Below are 15,375 nucleotides of genomic sequence, written 5' to 3' on the forward strand. Positions count from 1 at the left end.
CTGGGTGTACAGAGGGGTTTATTATTTTTAAACAGGTTAGGAAGTGATTAGGTACTTCTCCAAATTTTCTTAACCTCAGTCTAGCAGTGCAACTATTTTTCCTCCTATTATTTAGCTTTTGGCCAAATCAATATTTAAATCAAAACCTTAAATTTTTCTGTAACACTTAGGGGTTTTATATTTTTCTTAAGTAGTTTACATTATTTAAGATCTGGCAAAATTAGTTTGACTCGATTTGGGTGAACAAAACAGAAGATATGAATTATTCAAGTTCTGTTTGAATTTAAATCAGATTAATGAAAAGGTTTCCTGGAAATCCACTTTGCACCGAAGACCTCGGGTTCTTTCTAAACTAATCCTCTCAGTTATACCCCTGCGCTACTATTCCCTTGAGTCACTGACAATGCACAAAACCCCCTAGCCCTTTCTTCTTCTCCCTCGCGGTCCCTCCCCAGGTTTAAACAGTACCCGCGGAAAAGAAAAGGGCGGCGCGGCTTACCGGCGGCGAGAGAGGTCCGGCGAGGGGCGGGGTCGGCTCCGGGAGGTCCTGGCGGTCACAGCGGTGTACGGCTCGACGGCGGAGGTGGCCGGAATCGTCCGGTCCACGTGCGCAGGCGGGTGATCTCGTCGGCGGCGGGTGTTCCGGCTAAAACACGGCGATCTAGTTCAATCAAATGGCACGATGAGCTCCACGGGGTGACGTAGAGGCTATGTGCACAAGGAATCGAAGAATGGAGCAGAGGATTACCCGATCTACGTTCACCGGCGGTCGGGCGAAGTCCGGCGACCGTGGACTGGCTTCTCCGGCGAAACAAAGTCCGATTCCTTGCTCGGGGAGCTTCATCGAGGCGTGCACAGTCTCTTCCAAGGGTCGGGCGTGGCTGGGAAGGGCTCTGTTGGCCGGTCTACGGTGGCAGGGGCTCGGGTGGCCGCGGGCACGCCGTGCACGGGGCAAACGCCGGTGGTTTCGGGCTCCGGTGAGGTCGAGCGTGCGCGGAGGAGTACGGTCGACGCCTGAGGGTGATTTATAGGCGCGGGCGCGAGCAGGCGACGCGGGCACGGCTTGGCGTGGCGCGGGGCGCGCGGGGTCGGGGCGGGCGTGCTCTAGCGCTCAGAGCGCGTCGAACACGTGGAGGTGTTCTTCTGCCCATGTTCAAAAGCTTGCTGAGATCGCATACGTGCGAATCTTGGCAAAAATCCGGCGCAGACCTCTTCCTGGCACCTATGGCTATCTCTTGTATGTGAGTTCCAAGGGAAGATAAGCCCTAGGTCAGAAGATATGCGGACGCCAAATCTGGCTTGTCTCCCTGCCCACTTCGCGACAAAAGTGATGCCAAGACATGTCAAACGTCAAGGGCTCGGTCTCAACTTTTTCCAGGGGGTGCCTTAGGTGGTATGCCACATTTTTGGTATAGAACTTAGGTGGTTTTGGTGCCATCTACAAGGTGAACACGGTGGATCTTTAGATTAGGTGTAGATTTTGACTTTAGAGAGAATTAGAGAGCTCTAGCTCTCTCTCTACTTAAGGAATGGATTTGGGGTTTCTTAAGGGGTCTTTTTGCAATGTTTCCTCTCTATATTTGTTGATTAGTATGTCACTTAACTTTAGCCAAAGGTTAGGTCATGATTTGCACATTTGCTTAATCTCCCCCCCCTTCAATCAAGGTTTTAGGAGATAGGGGTCCAAGAGGGGTCTAGGGTTTACTCCCCTCTTGTCCAAGGTGATAAGTGCACAAAATCTTGGGTAATGCTTTTGGTCATTCACATTTCTTGGTTAATACATGGTCTCCAAGGTTCTTATGCTATTCTCCTTAAGTTTCTTCCACATGTGATCACAGTCATTAGTGCATAGATGTGCCATAGCCATGGTAACACTTGGGGTGTTACAACCCTCCCCCCTTAAAGGTATCTCGTCCCGAGATTTTAGGGAGAGCCCTTTGGAGGGGTGCCAAGAAGGTGTACTGGTGTGTTGCTCCTTCCTTTGCTCAAGTCTCTCTAGTTAACTGCTCTTCGAATGTCGTTCTCTTTGCGACTTCAGAAGGAAGTCCTTTTTAAGTCGAAACCACAACTTAGATTACCCTTATCATATAAGTTTTTCTTATATTTGTATTCAAAGGGCAGGTGGGGGTGGGGTTTTGGGTTACGTACTGACTCCTTTGGGCAGAAAGTCGGGGAAGCGAGAGCGTAGAAAATCCTCAGTCTCCCATGTAGCTTCTTCTATTGAATGGTGACTCCACTGAACCTTATACATTCTGATCGACCTTGCTCGCGTTGACCTCTCTTTCTGATCCAATACCTTGACGGGGTACTCTTGATAGGACAGGTCTGGTTCTATCTCAATTTCTGGTTCAGGTAGCACTTCAGTGGGTAGGCGGACGCATTTCTGTAGCTGAGATACATGAAACACATTGTGAACTGCTGACATGTGGGGTGGCAACTCCAATTGATAGGCTACGGGTCCACAATTTGCTTTGATCTCATAGGGTCCAATGTAGCGAGGAGCTAACTTGCCCTTGATTCCAAATCTCTGGACACCCTTGGCGGGTGACACCTTAAGATAAACATGATCTCCCACATTAAATTGCAGAGGCTTCCTCCTCTTGTCATGATAGCTCTTTTGCCTGGCCTGAGCAGCTTCTAGGTTCTTCGTAATGACCCTGACCTTTTCCTCTGCTTCAAGTACCAAGTTTGGTCCAAATATTTCCCTCTCTCCTGCTTGAGACCAATTCAGCGGGGTTCTACATCTTCTCCCATATAAGGCTTCAAAAGGTGCCATCTTCAAACTGGACTGATAGCTGTTATTATAGGAGAATTCCGCCAAAGAAAGACACTTGTCCCAATTTTTACCATAGTGTAGCACACATGCCCTCAACATGTCTTCGAGGATTTGATTTACTCTTTCTGTCTGGCCATCTGTCTGCGGATGATATGCGGAGCTTCTTATTGCATGGGTCCCAAGTGATTCTTGTAGCTGCTCCCAAAAGTGTGCCACAAACAGTGCTCCTCTGTCAGATACAATGGTCTTTGGAATACCATGCAAACGCACTATTCGATCAACATAGATTTCTGCATATTTCTCGGTCTTATGGGTGGTATGCACCGGTAGGAAATGAGCTGTCTTGGTCAATCTATCCACGATAACCCAAATAGAATCATGGTGCCAGGAGGTATTGGGCAATCCCACGATGAAATCCATGCAAATGTCCTCCCATTTCCAGGATGGTATGGGAAGGGGTTGCAAAGGGCCTGCTGCCTTCAAATGACTGGCCTTGATTCTCTGGCAGGTGTCACATTCGGATATGTACTTAGCAATTTCCCTCTTCATTCTGGTCCACCAGTAAAAGGATCTGAGATCATGATACATCTTATTACTGCCGGGGTGCATGGAGAATTTTGAAAGGTGAGCTTCATCCAATATCTTCTTTCTGAGCTCAGGGTCCTTGGGAACAACCAATCGATCTCCAAACCATAGGATTCCCCTGCTGTCCTGCCGGAAGCATTTGTATTTTTCTGCTTTCTGCTTGATCATTTCCTTAATAACCTGAACACCCTTGTCTTCAATCTGTGCCCTGACTATTTGCTCTTGTAATGTGGGCTCCACCGAGATATAATTTAATGCACCTGAAGAAACAACTTCCAGGTTCAACTTGCACAACTCATCACACAGGGTGGTGACTTTTGCATCCATGCTCATACAATTGCACTGGGCCTTTCTGCTCAAGGCATCTGCCACAACATTGGCTTTGCCCGGATGGTAATGCACCTCCAAATCATAGTCCTTGATTAACTCTAACCATCTTCTCTGCCTCATATTAAGATCTTCCTGAGTGAAAATGTATTTAAGACTCTTATGATTAGTGTAAATGTTACAGTGAGCTCCCATCAAGTAATGTCTCCATATTTTGAGAGCATGAACCACGGTTGCTAACTCCAAATCATGGGTAGGGTAGTTCTGCTCATGGGGTCTAAGTGCTCGGGAGGCATAAGCAATCACTCTGTTATCTTGCATTAAGACACATCCTAATCCTGTACCGGATGCATCGCAATAAACTTCAAAGGGCTTGGTGTTGTCAGGTTGAGCTAGCACTGGGGCTGTTGTCAAATGCTGCCTTAGTGTATGAAAGGCATCTTCACACTTCTGGCTCCAATTATACTTGACTCCCTTCTTCAACAGTTCAGTCATTGGCTTGGCAATTATGGAGAAATCAGGAATAAACCGTCGATAGTACCCTGCCAATCCCAGAAAACTCTGAATCTGCCGCACTGTGGTAGGAGGTTTCCAATCCATTACTTCTTGCACCTTCTCAGGATCAACTGATATCCCATCCTGAGAAATTGTGTGACCCAAGAATTTAATTTCCCTCAGCCAGAATTCACATTTAGACAACTTGGCATACAAGCGATGATCGCGCAATCGCTGAAGCACGATGTGCAGATGCTCAGTATGCTCGTCTTCATTCTTGGAATAGACCAGGATATCATCAATGAAAACAACCACGAATTTGTCCAGCTCTGGCATGAATACTGAGTTCATCAGGTACATAAAATAAGCCGGGGCATTGGTCAGCCCAAAAGACATCACCAAAAACTCATAAAGCCCATATCTGGTCGAGAAAGCCGTCTTCGGAATATCACTGACACGGATCTTGATTTGATGGTGGCCTGAGCGAAGGTCTATCTTGGAGAATACCTTGGCTCCCACCAACTGATCAAACAAAACATCAATGTGGGGCAGTGGGTATTTGTTCTTGATAGTCACCGCATTGAGAGGGCGATAATCAACACACATTCTCAAACTCTCATCCTTTTTCTTCACAAATAAGGTCGGACATCCCCACGGTGAAGTACTTGGGCGAATGAACCCCTTGTCCAACAACTCTTGCAGTTGCTTCTTCAACTCTGCCAATTCCGCTGGAGGCATCCTATAGGGTCTCTTGGATATAGGAGCAGTTCCGGGTTGCAATTCAATTGCGAACTCAATGTCTCTATCAGGTGGCATCCCGGGCAATTCATCCGGAAAAACATCTGGGTAGTCACAGACCACTGGGATCCTCTCCACTGGGGACTCTATCATAACGAAGGCACAAGAACGGGTACAACCTGGGTCGGGCAAATATAATGTGGTTTCACCACAAGTCGGTGAGTGCACCTTAATGGCCCTAGCTGCAATATCAATAACTGCCTGATGCCTTGTTAACCAGTCAGTTCCCAATATGATATCCACGCTATCCAAACCCAATATGAGGAGGGTGGTTTTAATTATTAGACTACCAAACTTTATGGGCACATATATGTTGACTTGATAGGTGGAAACCCTGCCTCCTGGTGTCGAAATTGTAATACCCCCATTGGTGTGGTGAAAAGGCAATTGACACTTGGCACTAAATCTGGCACTGATAAAACTATGTGATGCACCAGAATCAAAAAGAATAATAGCAAGATAATTCAAAACTGAAAAGATAACAGTCATGACGGGTGCTCCCTCTGGAATATCAGCCATGGTGGTGAAGTTCAGCCTGCCTTGCCTCACTTGCACCTTCTGCCTCTTGCCTTGGTTCTGATTAACATTCTGCCCCTGCCTCTGCTGGTTTCTGGGGCAATTCTTGGCATAATGTCCGGTGTTGCCACAAGTGAAACACCTGTTGTCATTGGCCTGACGGTACTGCTGTTGCTGTTGATTGTTTCTCTGAGCTGGAAACTGGGTGCGGTTGGGTGCCTGCTGCTGCTGCTGTGGTCAGATCACCCAACGTCCTTGCTGCTGCTGTGGTCCCCTGTTCTGAGTGTGAGACACAATCCTGAAATGCTGTGGCTGAGCTGAAGGTCCTGCCACAGGGGTCTTCCTCTTCTTCTCTGCCTGACGAGCTGTGATACAGTCCTCCTGGGAAATGGCCATGTTGACTAACTCATTATAGTTGTTGGCCCTGACTGTGTTGAGGCGGTCACGGAGCTTAGTGCTGAGCCCCCTCCTGAACCTGTCCCTCTTCTTCTCGTCCGTGTCTGCATGATACCCGGCATACTGGCACAGGTCATTAAAGGCCTGAGCATACTGTAACACTGTCCGGTTCCCTTGAGCGAGTGCCAGGAACTCGTTGAGCTTTCGGTCCATAATGCCTGCCGGTATATAGTGCCCCCTGAAAGCTGCCTTGAACTCTCTCCACTCCACCTCTCGGTCCTCTGGCTGCATAGCAAGAAAATGGTCCCACCATGTCCTTGCGGGTCCGCGAAGCTGCTGGGTGGCGAACCTGACCTTAGTGACCTCTGAGCAAACTCCATGGAGTAGCGGGAACTTGGATTCCACTACTCTCAACCATACATCCGCATCAAGTGGGTCATCTGCCCTAGTGAACAATGGTGGCTGGGTACTGAGGAACTCCTGATAGGTGGCTGCCGCGGGGTGACGCTGATGATCACCACCACCATAATGCTGAGGTGGCGGCTGACGCTGAGCTAGCTGTCTCAAGATCTCATTTTGCTGAGCCATCAGCTCCTGCAGAGTAGGAGGCAGTGGCGGCGGTGGAGGAACACGCTCATTTTGACCACGACGCGCTCTCCCGGCCATCTGAAAAATCACACATATTTTCAATAACACAACTTTGAGGTTCAAGGTTCAATCGCGGTGAAAGAGTCAAAAGGCGAAATCCATCTATTCTTGCATAATCATCAAAGATTTCACATGGCATAAACTTTTCTTCTTAAATTTAGACTACCATCATTCATCAACCATGCTTCCAAAAGAGTTTACCACGATTACATCAATACCCCAAAAGACGCAACTCTATCTAGCCTAGTACCCTAAGGGTGCAAAAGCTAAGCTAGCTTCGAGGAGTTCTATCATCACCGACTTCTAACTCTATCCCTGCGACCTAGTGGGCAAACGAGGCAACACTCGACTCGGGGGAAGGTGGTCTCCCTGAGCCCGCAGTGTCCAAGCTATAGGCAGGCTCCTCTCCTCCCTCGACGTCAACATCCTCATTGGCCTCCATGTCCTGGATCTCCTGGTGATGCATATCCAGGTGCTCGTTAGCTTCGGCAAGCTGCTGTTGGGTGTTAATTAACTGATCCTCGAGAACCTCGATGGTGTTCTCCCTTGTTCCCACCAGTTCCTCAAGCTCTTGGATCTCATTTGACAATTGCTCCACCTGTAAGTCTTTTTCCACCATCTCAGTGGATAGGTCAACCACAAGCTCCTCTCGGTTATCCAAGGTGATCTTAGTTTCCTCCAACAATGCCATCAGATGGGACATTGCCTCACCACGCATCACTTGCAGACGGTATAGGGCATTCATGCACCGCACTGTCAAGTGAGCAGTCTGACCTGGGTAGATAGCCCAAATGTCCTTGGCATGCTCCACTCGGTCCTTCCACATTGGGTCGTCCTCCTTCTCAGCGGGGAACAAGCCAATGGGGTGAGTGGACAGCTCCAAGGGGTGGAATCCGCAGAAAGTGGTCAGTCCGTGAAGAGCGATCGCCTCGATTGTATCCTCAGCTCGGTATCCAAAGGACTCAGAGTCCAGCGAACGCCAGCCTGGCTGCAGGGGATGAAGCTCCAGGGTCATCCTCACCCTACAGTGGGGCACTCGGTGCTTCTCGAACTGCTGCACCGCGTACTGAGGAGGCGTCGTGTAACCGGCCCCCTGAAGTACCTCCCACAAAATACGGGGAAAACCCTCTCATGCAAGCCCGTCAGTGTGGGACAATGCATTCCCTTCGTCCGAGGATCCGTGAGAAGTCATCTGTGTACGGTTAAGAGTAAGTAAAAGAAAAAGAATTATAAAAAGAAAAGGAATCACAACTCAGCCTCTTTCCAACTACAACAATGGTACTGGGGTACTTAGTTGGTCATCATTTTGTATTAAAGTTCTTACCCAATTATCCATTAGTTTAATTAATGATGCATGCATGCTCGTCCTGAACGACCTCACATCAATCTTAGAGGGAATAGGGAAGAACTCCCATCCCTTATAGTAGCCTGTAGGGCTAACTCAATTAGCCACCTAGCTACCCCTCTATCATCCTAAGGCTTCACGTCCTAGGTCTATCCTGATCGTCCTACGATCTATCCAACATTGGTTTCTATCAAGTTTCATTTTGGAAAAGGATGGTATTTATAGTTTATTGATTCCTCTGTGGTGGTACAAGCTCCAATACCAGCTGTGGCGGAACTGCCCGAATTATTCCAACTTAAGTGCCTAAGTCCTGCCCCAGAGGCTAGACCACACTTAAATGGGAATAACCCGTCAATCCCTCGGATCTAGTCCGACGAGGCCACTGACAGGATCAAGTACCACAATCTCACTCGACGGTGAGTCATAGAGCAAATACAATAAAGCATAAAACCATACATTAAGGAGTATTAACTTATTACATCATCATCGGAGTTTTAGCAAAAAGTAGTCATCATTGTTCGAAGTGCAGCGAAATAAAACTAACGGTAAGTAAACAGAGAGATGGGGAAGCCTGTCCCATCACTCCTCATGCTCCTCCCCAGCCGAGGCAGGATCCCACTCGACTGTCCAACCCGGTGGCAAGATGGACGGCCAAGTCACTCCAGCAACCATATCCTCCAAGGAACCTGTAAAAATTATGCCACAAGCAAGGCTGAGTATACTAATACTCAGCTAGACTTACCCAGTGTTAGGAGTCTACTCCTCTACCTCTAGACATGTAGCTGTTTGGCTGTGGGGTTTGGTTGCCAAAAGCACTAGCTGAGTTTATAAATCAAGTTTTAGCTTTGTCAAGTTTAAGTGTGACTCTCTTAAGACTAAATGTGTACTATCTACTCATTCATGGTATCAAACATATTTAGCAATCAACATCTTGTGTCAACTCATCACATTTCCACTTGTTACTCAATGCAGTACAATGGATCAAGCAGTCTCATTAGCTGCGAGAAGTAGATGATTCGAATCGAGTTTTTATCCTTGCAAGGTAAACCTAAACACACGACATGTAGGGGCACTCCGTCCCCACACACATCAACCGTACCCATCGATTCCCTGTCAGCAGATCAGGGCTCACCGCCTTGGCGTACAATGCCTCACTAACCCCGACTGCCGTCGTGCAGTGACCAAACTTGCACCCACCATAACCGGAATGGGAGACCACGTCTCAGGTTGCGTGAGGGGTAAAGTCCACTGCCAGGTTCAATCAGGTACTAGGCTTACCGATTTACCATATTTCTAGGCATGTGCTTAGTACATTCAAACGCTTGACACAGGTATCCGCACGTTAATCCTTATTTCATTTTCATCTCGTAGACCATGCATCGCCATGGATCCGTGTCCACAGACCAACATCAGTATGATATGAAAGTGGGTACAATCAATGTCCTGACCTCGCGCGAGTGCTAGAAACATCACTCGACTTCTACCGAGATCCTAAATAATAAAGCAGCTACTCGACCTAGCATACTAGTATTCATCTCAATAGGATTCCTGAGATCATGCAACTAGGGTTTCAAACAACTCCTACACTTAAGTGCACATTCAATCCTACAATCATTAAGTGTAGTAAAATAGCATAAATAACAGGTTATGCATAAAACCGGGGCTTGCCTTCCAAAGCTGGGGCTGGCAGATCCTCTGATGTAGGCTCTGGTGCTGGGTCTGGGGCTACCTCCTGAGCAGCTCCTTGCTCCGGCACGAGGACGTACTCTCCGTCAGCGAGGTTGCAATCTATCAAATGCAATGAATAAGAATATGCATGCCATGATTATGCAAGATTTGGTAAACATTATGCTAAGTAAAAGAAAACTAAGTTAGTTTAGTAACTTAGGGTTTCTTGGTCTTACTTGGCTCTTGGTGGTGTATGCTTATCAACTTAGGTTTGGAGTTTTGTTAGGGATAAGCATAGTGGATTTGTATTTCCCTTATATATTTCAGTGGGCAATTTAAAAAGGGTTTTGTTGGTTGGGCTAGGGTGACACTAATTTCCACTATTAAATTTTCCCTTTTTCATTTTCTATTTATGAATTTGAGGTCCAGAATAAAAAGAGTATGCCTTGGACAAAAATAACAAAAGTAGGGCAAAGGGGGGTCACTTTGCACTACAACTCTTAACTAGGGGTGGGTTCTGTCCTAAGAGTCATTTTTGTTGGTATCTAACAGTAATCACAAGCCTCTGTGCCAAAAATCACAGAAGGTTAATTTGTGGTTATTTAGTTGGGATTTTCTAAAGTTTAATGTCAAAAAGGCACTTTCTACTATCTTGTTATTTGAAAAATGTCAAATAGCAAATTTCACATTTTTCCTATGTTCTTAATAACAAAACATTACTTATCCCAAGGTTTGGGGTGTTTTCACCATGGGGCTATTTTTCTAGGGTTTTTCTAAGTTTTCCTTGTTTTCTTAAAATAAAAGGTATCCCAATTATTTTATACTAAACCAGGGCATAATAAATTTTTCTAGTGAACTATACTGAATAAGTAGACTAACAAAAATATGGGGGCTCCCTGGTTCTTTCTTTAAACCACCATTAATATTTTCTCTAACTTTAGGCTAAAAAGGATTTAAATGGTAAACTCTACCTTAACTGGGTGTACAGAGGGGTTTATTATTTTTAAACAAGTTAGGAAATGATTAGGTACTTCTCCAAATTTTCTTAACCTCAGTCTAGCAGTGCAACTATTTGTCCTCCTATTATTTAGCTTTTGACCAAATCAATATTTAAATCAAAACCTTAAAGTTTTCTGTAACACTTTGGGGTTTTATATTTTTCTTAAGTAGTTTACATTATTTAAGATCTGGCAAAATTGGTTTGACTCGATTTGGGTGAACAAAACAGAAGATATGAATTATTCAAGTTCTGTTTGAATTTAAATCAGATTAATTAAAAAGTTTCCTGGAAATCCACTTTGCACCGAAGACCTCGGGTTCTTTCTAAACTAATCCTCTCAGTTATACCCCTGTGCTACTATTCCCCTGAGTCACTGACAATGCACAAAAACCCCTAGCCGTTTCTTCTTCTCCCTCGCGGTCCCTCCCCAGGTTTAAACAGTACCCGCGGAAAAGAAAAGGGCGGCGCGGCTTACCGGCGGCGAGAGAGGTCCGGCGAGGGGCGGGGTCGGCTCCGGGAGGTCTTGACGGTCACAGCGGTGTACGGCTCGACGGCGGAGGTGGCCGGAATCGTCCGGTCCACGTGCGCAGGCGGGTGATCTCGTCGGCGGCGAGTGTTCCGGCTAAACCACGGCGATCTAGTTCAATCAAATGGCACGATGAGCTCCACGGGGTGATGTAGAGGTTATGTGCACAAGGAATCGAAGAATGGAGCAGAGGATTACCCGGTCTACGTTCACCGGCGGTCGGGCGAAGTCCGGCGACCGTGGACTGGCTTCTCCGGCGAAGCAAAGTCCGATTCCTTGCTCGGAGAGCTTCACCGAGGCGTGCACAGTCTCTTCCAAGGGTCGGGCGTGCCTGGGAAGGGATCTGTTGGCCGGTCTACGGTGGCAGGGGCTCGGGTGGCCGCGGGCACGCCGTGCACGGGGCAAACGCCGGTGGTTTTGGGCTCCGGTGAGGTCGAGCGTGCGCGGAGGAGTACGGTCGACGCCTGAGGGTGATTTATAGGCGCGGCTTGGCGTGGCGCGGGGCGCGTGGGGTCTGGCGCGCGCAGAGCACGTCGAACACGTGGAGGTGTTCTTCTGCCCATGTTCAAAAGCTTGCTGAGATCGCATACGTGCGAATCTTGGCAAAAATTCGGCGCAGACCTCTTCCTGGCACCTATGGCTATCTCTTGTATGTGAGTTCCAAGGGAAGATAAGCCCTAGGTATGAAGATATGCGGACACCAAATCTGGCTTGTCTCCTTGCCCACTTCGCGACAAAAGTGATGCCAAGACATGTCAAACGTCAAGGGCTCAGTCTCAACTTTTTCCAGGGGGTGCCTTAGGTGGTATGCCACATTTTTTGTATAGAACTTAGGTGGTTTTGGTGCCATCTACAAGGTGAACATGGTGGATCTTTAGATTAGGTGTAGATTTTGACTTTAGAGAGAATTAGAGAGCTCTAGCTCTCTCTCTACTTAAGGAATGGATTTGGGGTTTCTTAAGGGGTCTTTTTGCAATGTTTCCTCTCTATATTTGTTGATTAGTATGTCACTTAACTTTAGCCAAAGGTTAGGTCATGATTTGCACATTTGCTTAATCTCCCCTCCCCCTTCAATCAAGGTTTTAGGAGATAGGGGTCCAAGAGGGGTCTAGGGTTTACTCCCCTCTTGTCCAAGGTGATAAGTGCACAAAAGCTTGGGTAATGCTTTTGGTCATTCACATTTCTTGGTTAATACATGGTCTCCAAGGTTCTTATGCTCTTCTCCTTAAGTTTCTTCCACATGTGATCACAGTCATTAGTGCATAGATGTGCCATAGCCATGGTAACACTTGGGGTGTTACAGTTTCCTGAACTGCTTCAGCCTCCAAGTGGTTCAGTATCCCATGGTTGTAACGTGGCTAGGAGCAGTTGCCTGCTCCAGGATGAGACAGATTCTGCTTTGATGGGTCACTAGGGCCTGACTACTGCTAGGTTCCCTTCTTCGGACAATGCATCGCCCAATGGCCTTGCTCTCCACAGTGGAAACATGCTCTTCCTCCGCCTTGAACTGGGGCTGCTTGACTGTTCTGTTGGGTTGCTGGAGCAGGAAGATGAGGTGCCTGCTGATTCTGCCTCTGAAACTAACTTCCTCCTGACTGATTGTTCTGGTGATTCTGTTGCTGATACTGAGGGTACTTCCTCTGAAACTGTTGCTGGGGCGGGCGCTGATTCTGTTTGAACTGCTAAGGCGGGTTGCCTGAGAAACGAGGGCGATTGCTGCTCCCAGGCTGAGGCCCACTGATCTTGCGCTTGCGATCCTCTATCTCTTTGCGCTTCCTCTCGGTCATGATTGCTCTGTCAATCAGGTGCTGAAATGTGGGGAAGGTATGATCAGCGAAAGCCCTGAGGGGGGGCGTGGGGCGGTCGCCCCGGGCCCCCCGGAATGATGGGCCCCACCCTAAAACCATGTCATCGTATGGCTCATGGAAACAAAACGCCAAGAGCAGAAACTGGCAGGCACAGATCATGGAAACACAAAACGCTTCGTCACTTCAATTTCTTCCTCGGCTCCTGTACGGTCGTAACTGCGACTGGCGGCTGCGCTTAGTCTTCTACCGACCGCCGCCCGCTGCATGTCGACCGTCGCTGCCTCGCTGGTGTCGACCCTGGTGGGCAGCGCACGCACCTTGACGCCCGCGTCGGTGTCCGGCGACACCACCGTCATCTGCAACTGCGCAGTAGAGAGCCGGGCAGCTGACACCAGTAGTCCAGCAGGGCAGCACCGTCCTGGTAACTAAGCCATAGCTTCAATTATAATTTTGTTTTTTTAATTCTTGTAAGTATCCATCCGTCTAGCAGCCCAGCACCGTCCTGGTAAATAATTCAAGTTTATTCTTGTAACTAAGCAATAGCTTCAATTCATAATTTTGTTTTCAAATTTCAGCATATAGTCATGTCATCTAGAAAGTATCCATCCGGTTCTGAGAAAAGGAAGAGGAAGAAACGAGCAGATGAGTTCATAGAAACGCAGAGAGGAGCTATGGACAAATTTTTTCTAGTAATTCAAGAACTTCAAGGAATCAAAATGAGATGGCTATAGTTGCTATAGAGGAGCAACCTGATAGCAACCTGATATTTGTATTTTTTTCTTCTTACGATGAATAATTTTTTGATATATTTTTAAATGTTTATTACTAATATGTATTATATATATTATTATAGCAAGGCCCCCTATATTAAGCCTAGCCCCGGGCCCCTAATTTGTCAAGACCGTCACTGGGTATGATTCATCAGCTGATAATGCAAAGGATCAACTAAGCCCCTCAAGAAACGGTACTGCCTCTTGGCGTCTGTGTTGGCATCTTCAGGAGCATAGCGGGGCAACTGCAGAAATTTATCTCGGTACTCACTGACTGACATGGACCCTTGCTTGAGTGCCAGGAACTCCTCTTTCTTTACTGTCATCAGACCTGCTGGAACATGATACTGACGGAAGTTATCTCTGAATTCTTCCCAGGTAATAGTGTCGGGGTTGGCATGGGTGGCGAGATAGGACTCCCACCAAGACTGAGCTGCTCCTCTAAACAGACGGGGACCATACAGAACTTTCTCCCTGTCGTCGCATTGAGTGGTGTGCAACTCCCGCTCCACGATGCACAATCAATCCTCAGCATCCATAGGGTCAGAAGAGTGAGCGAACAATGGGGGATGATCTCTCATGAATTCAGCACACTTGTCCCTGGGCATCTGAGGCATCTGAGGCTGAGGTGGGGGATGATGTTGCTGCTGCTGAATAGCGGCCAGAGTCTGACTGATGGCTTGAACTGCCTGAGTCTGCATTAGGAACATCTGCTTGATGGTCATCGGGGGCGGTGGTGGCAGTTGCTGTTGCTGGGGTGCCTCATCCTGCGGTGCTGCCTGCTCCTGCTGAGCACACCTTCCTCCTCTGCGCCTGTTGTCTGACATCTGCAGAATGCAATCACACATCAGAACTGATCTTGCAAACCTGGCAGCATAAGAAAAGAGTATAGAATCCTTCCACAATACTAAACAGATGAACATTTTCACTGATTTCCAACACAGGTAAGCACAACTTCTCAGATAAATAGGAAAGTGGAATAAAAAGGTTCCCCAGCTAGATAACTAATCTCATTAACATTAATAACTAAACCAAGGTGCAGGGGATACCCACACTCTGGTGACAGTCATTACAAAGATCCAAATCCATCATAGTTCATCATGACAAACATAAAAAATATAGGATAAGCAAACTACCCTGTCTAACTAAGACTAACTAAGAGTACGACTGAGACTAAGACTAAGAATCCTATTTTAAACATTTTATTACAAGACCCAATACTGACGATCTATAGTTCTAAGTTTATCCTGGTCCTGTAGTCGGGGTTGCCACAAGCATGGTGTACACGCCGAGGTGAGCGGTACGGGTGGTGAGTCCCGACGGGAGCGGGGGAGCCATCCTCCAGGTGACGACGCTCAGCGCGCTCAGACCGCAGCTGGGCGATCTCAGTACGAGCCCTACTCAGCTCGTCTAGGGCATGGTCCAGCTCCGTGTTTAGCACGGCGGCTAGGTTGACTGTGCTGCTCAACCTAGGATTGTCCTCACCGACAGGTGAGATAACCACGCCTCCTGTGCTGCCAGATGGACGGCGGGGGTAATACCTCAGGTTGAGACCATCAGCTACCCCACCGAACACTGAGCAGTAGTGCGAAAGCGCACGCCGTGCGGCATCTTGCATGGCCGCCTCAGCTGAGTCCCGCTCAGAGATAGAGTAGTGCTCCGAGCAGACCTCCGCACCCCGGAGACTGTTCTCCAGACGGCGCACCAAGCAAGTCGC

This window comes from Zea mays, chromosome 9 (assembly GCF_902167145.1).
Source record: "Zea mays cultivar B73 chromosome 9, Zm-B73-REFERENCE-NAM-5.0, whole genome shotgun sequence".
Taxonomy (NCBI): domain Eukaryota; kingdom Viridiplantae; phylum Streptophyta; class Magnoliopsida; order Poales; family Poaceae; genus Zea; species Zea mays.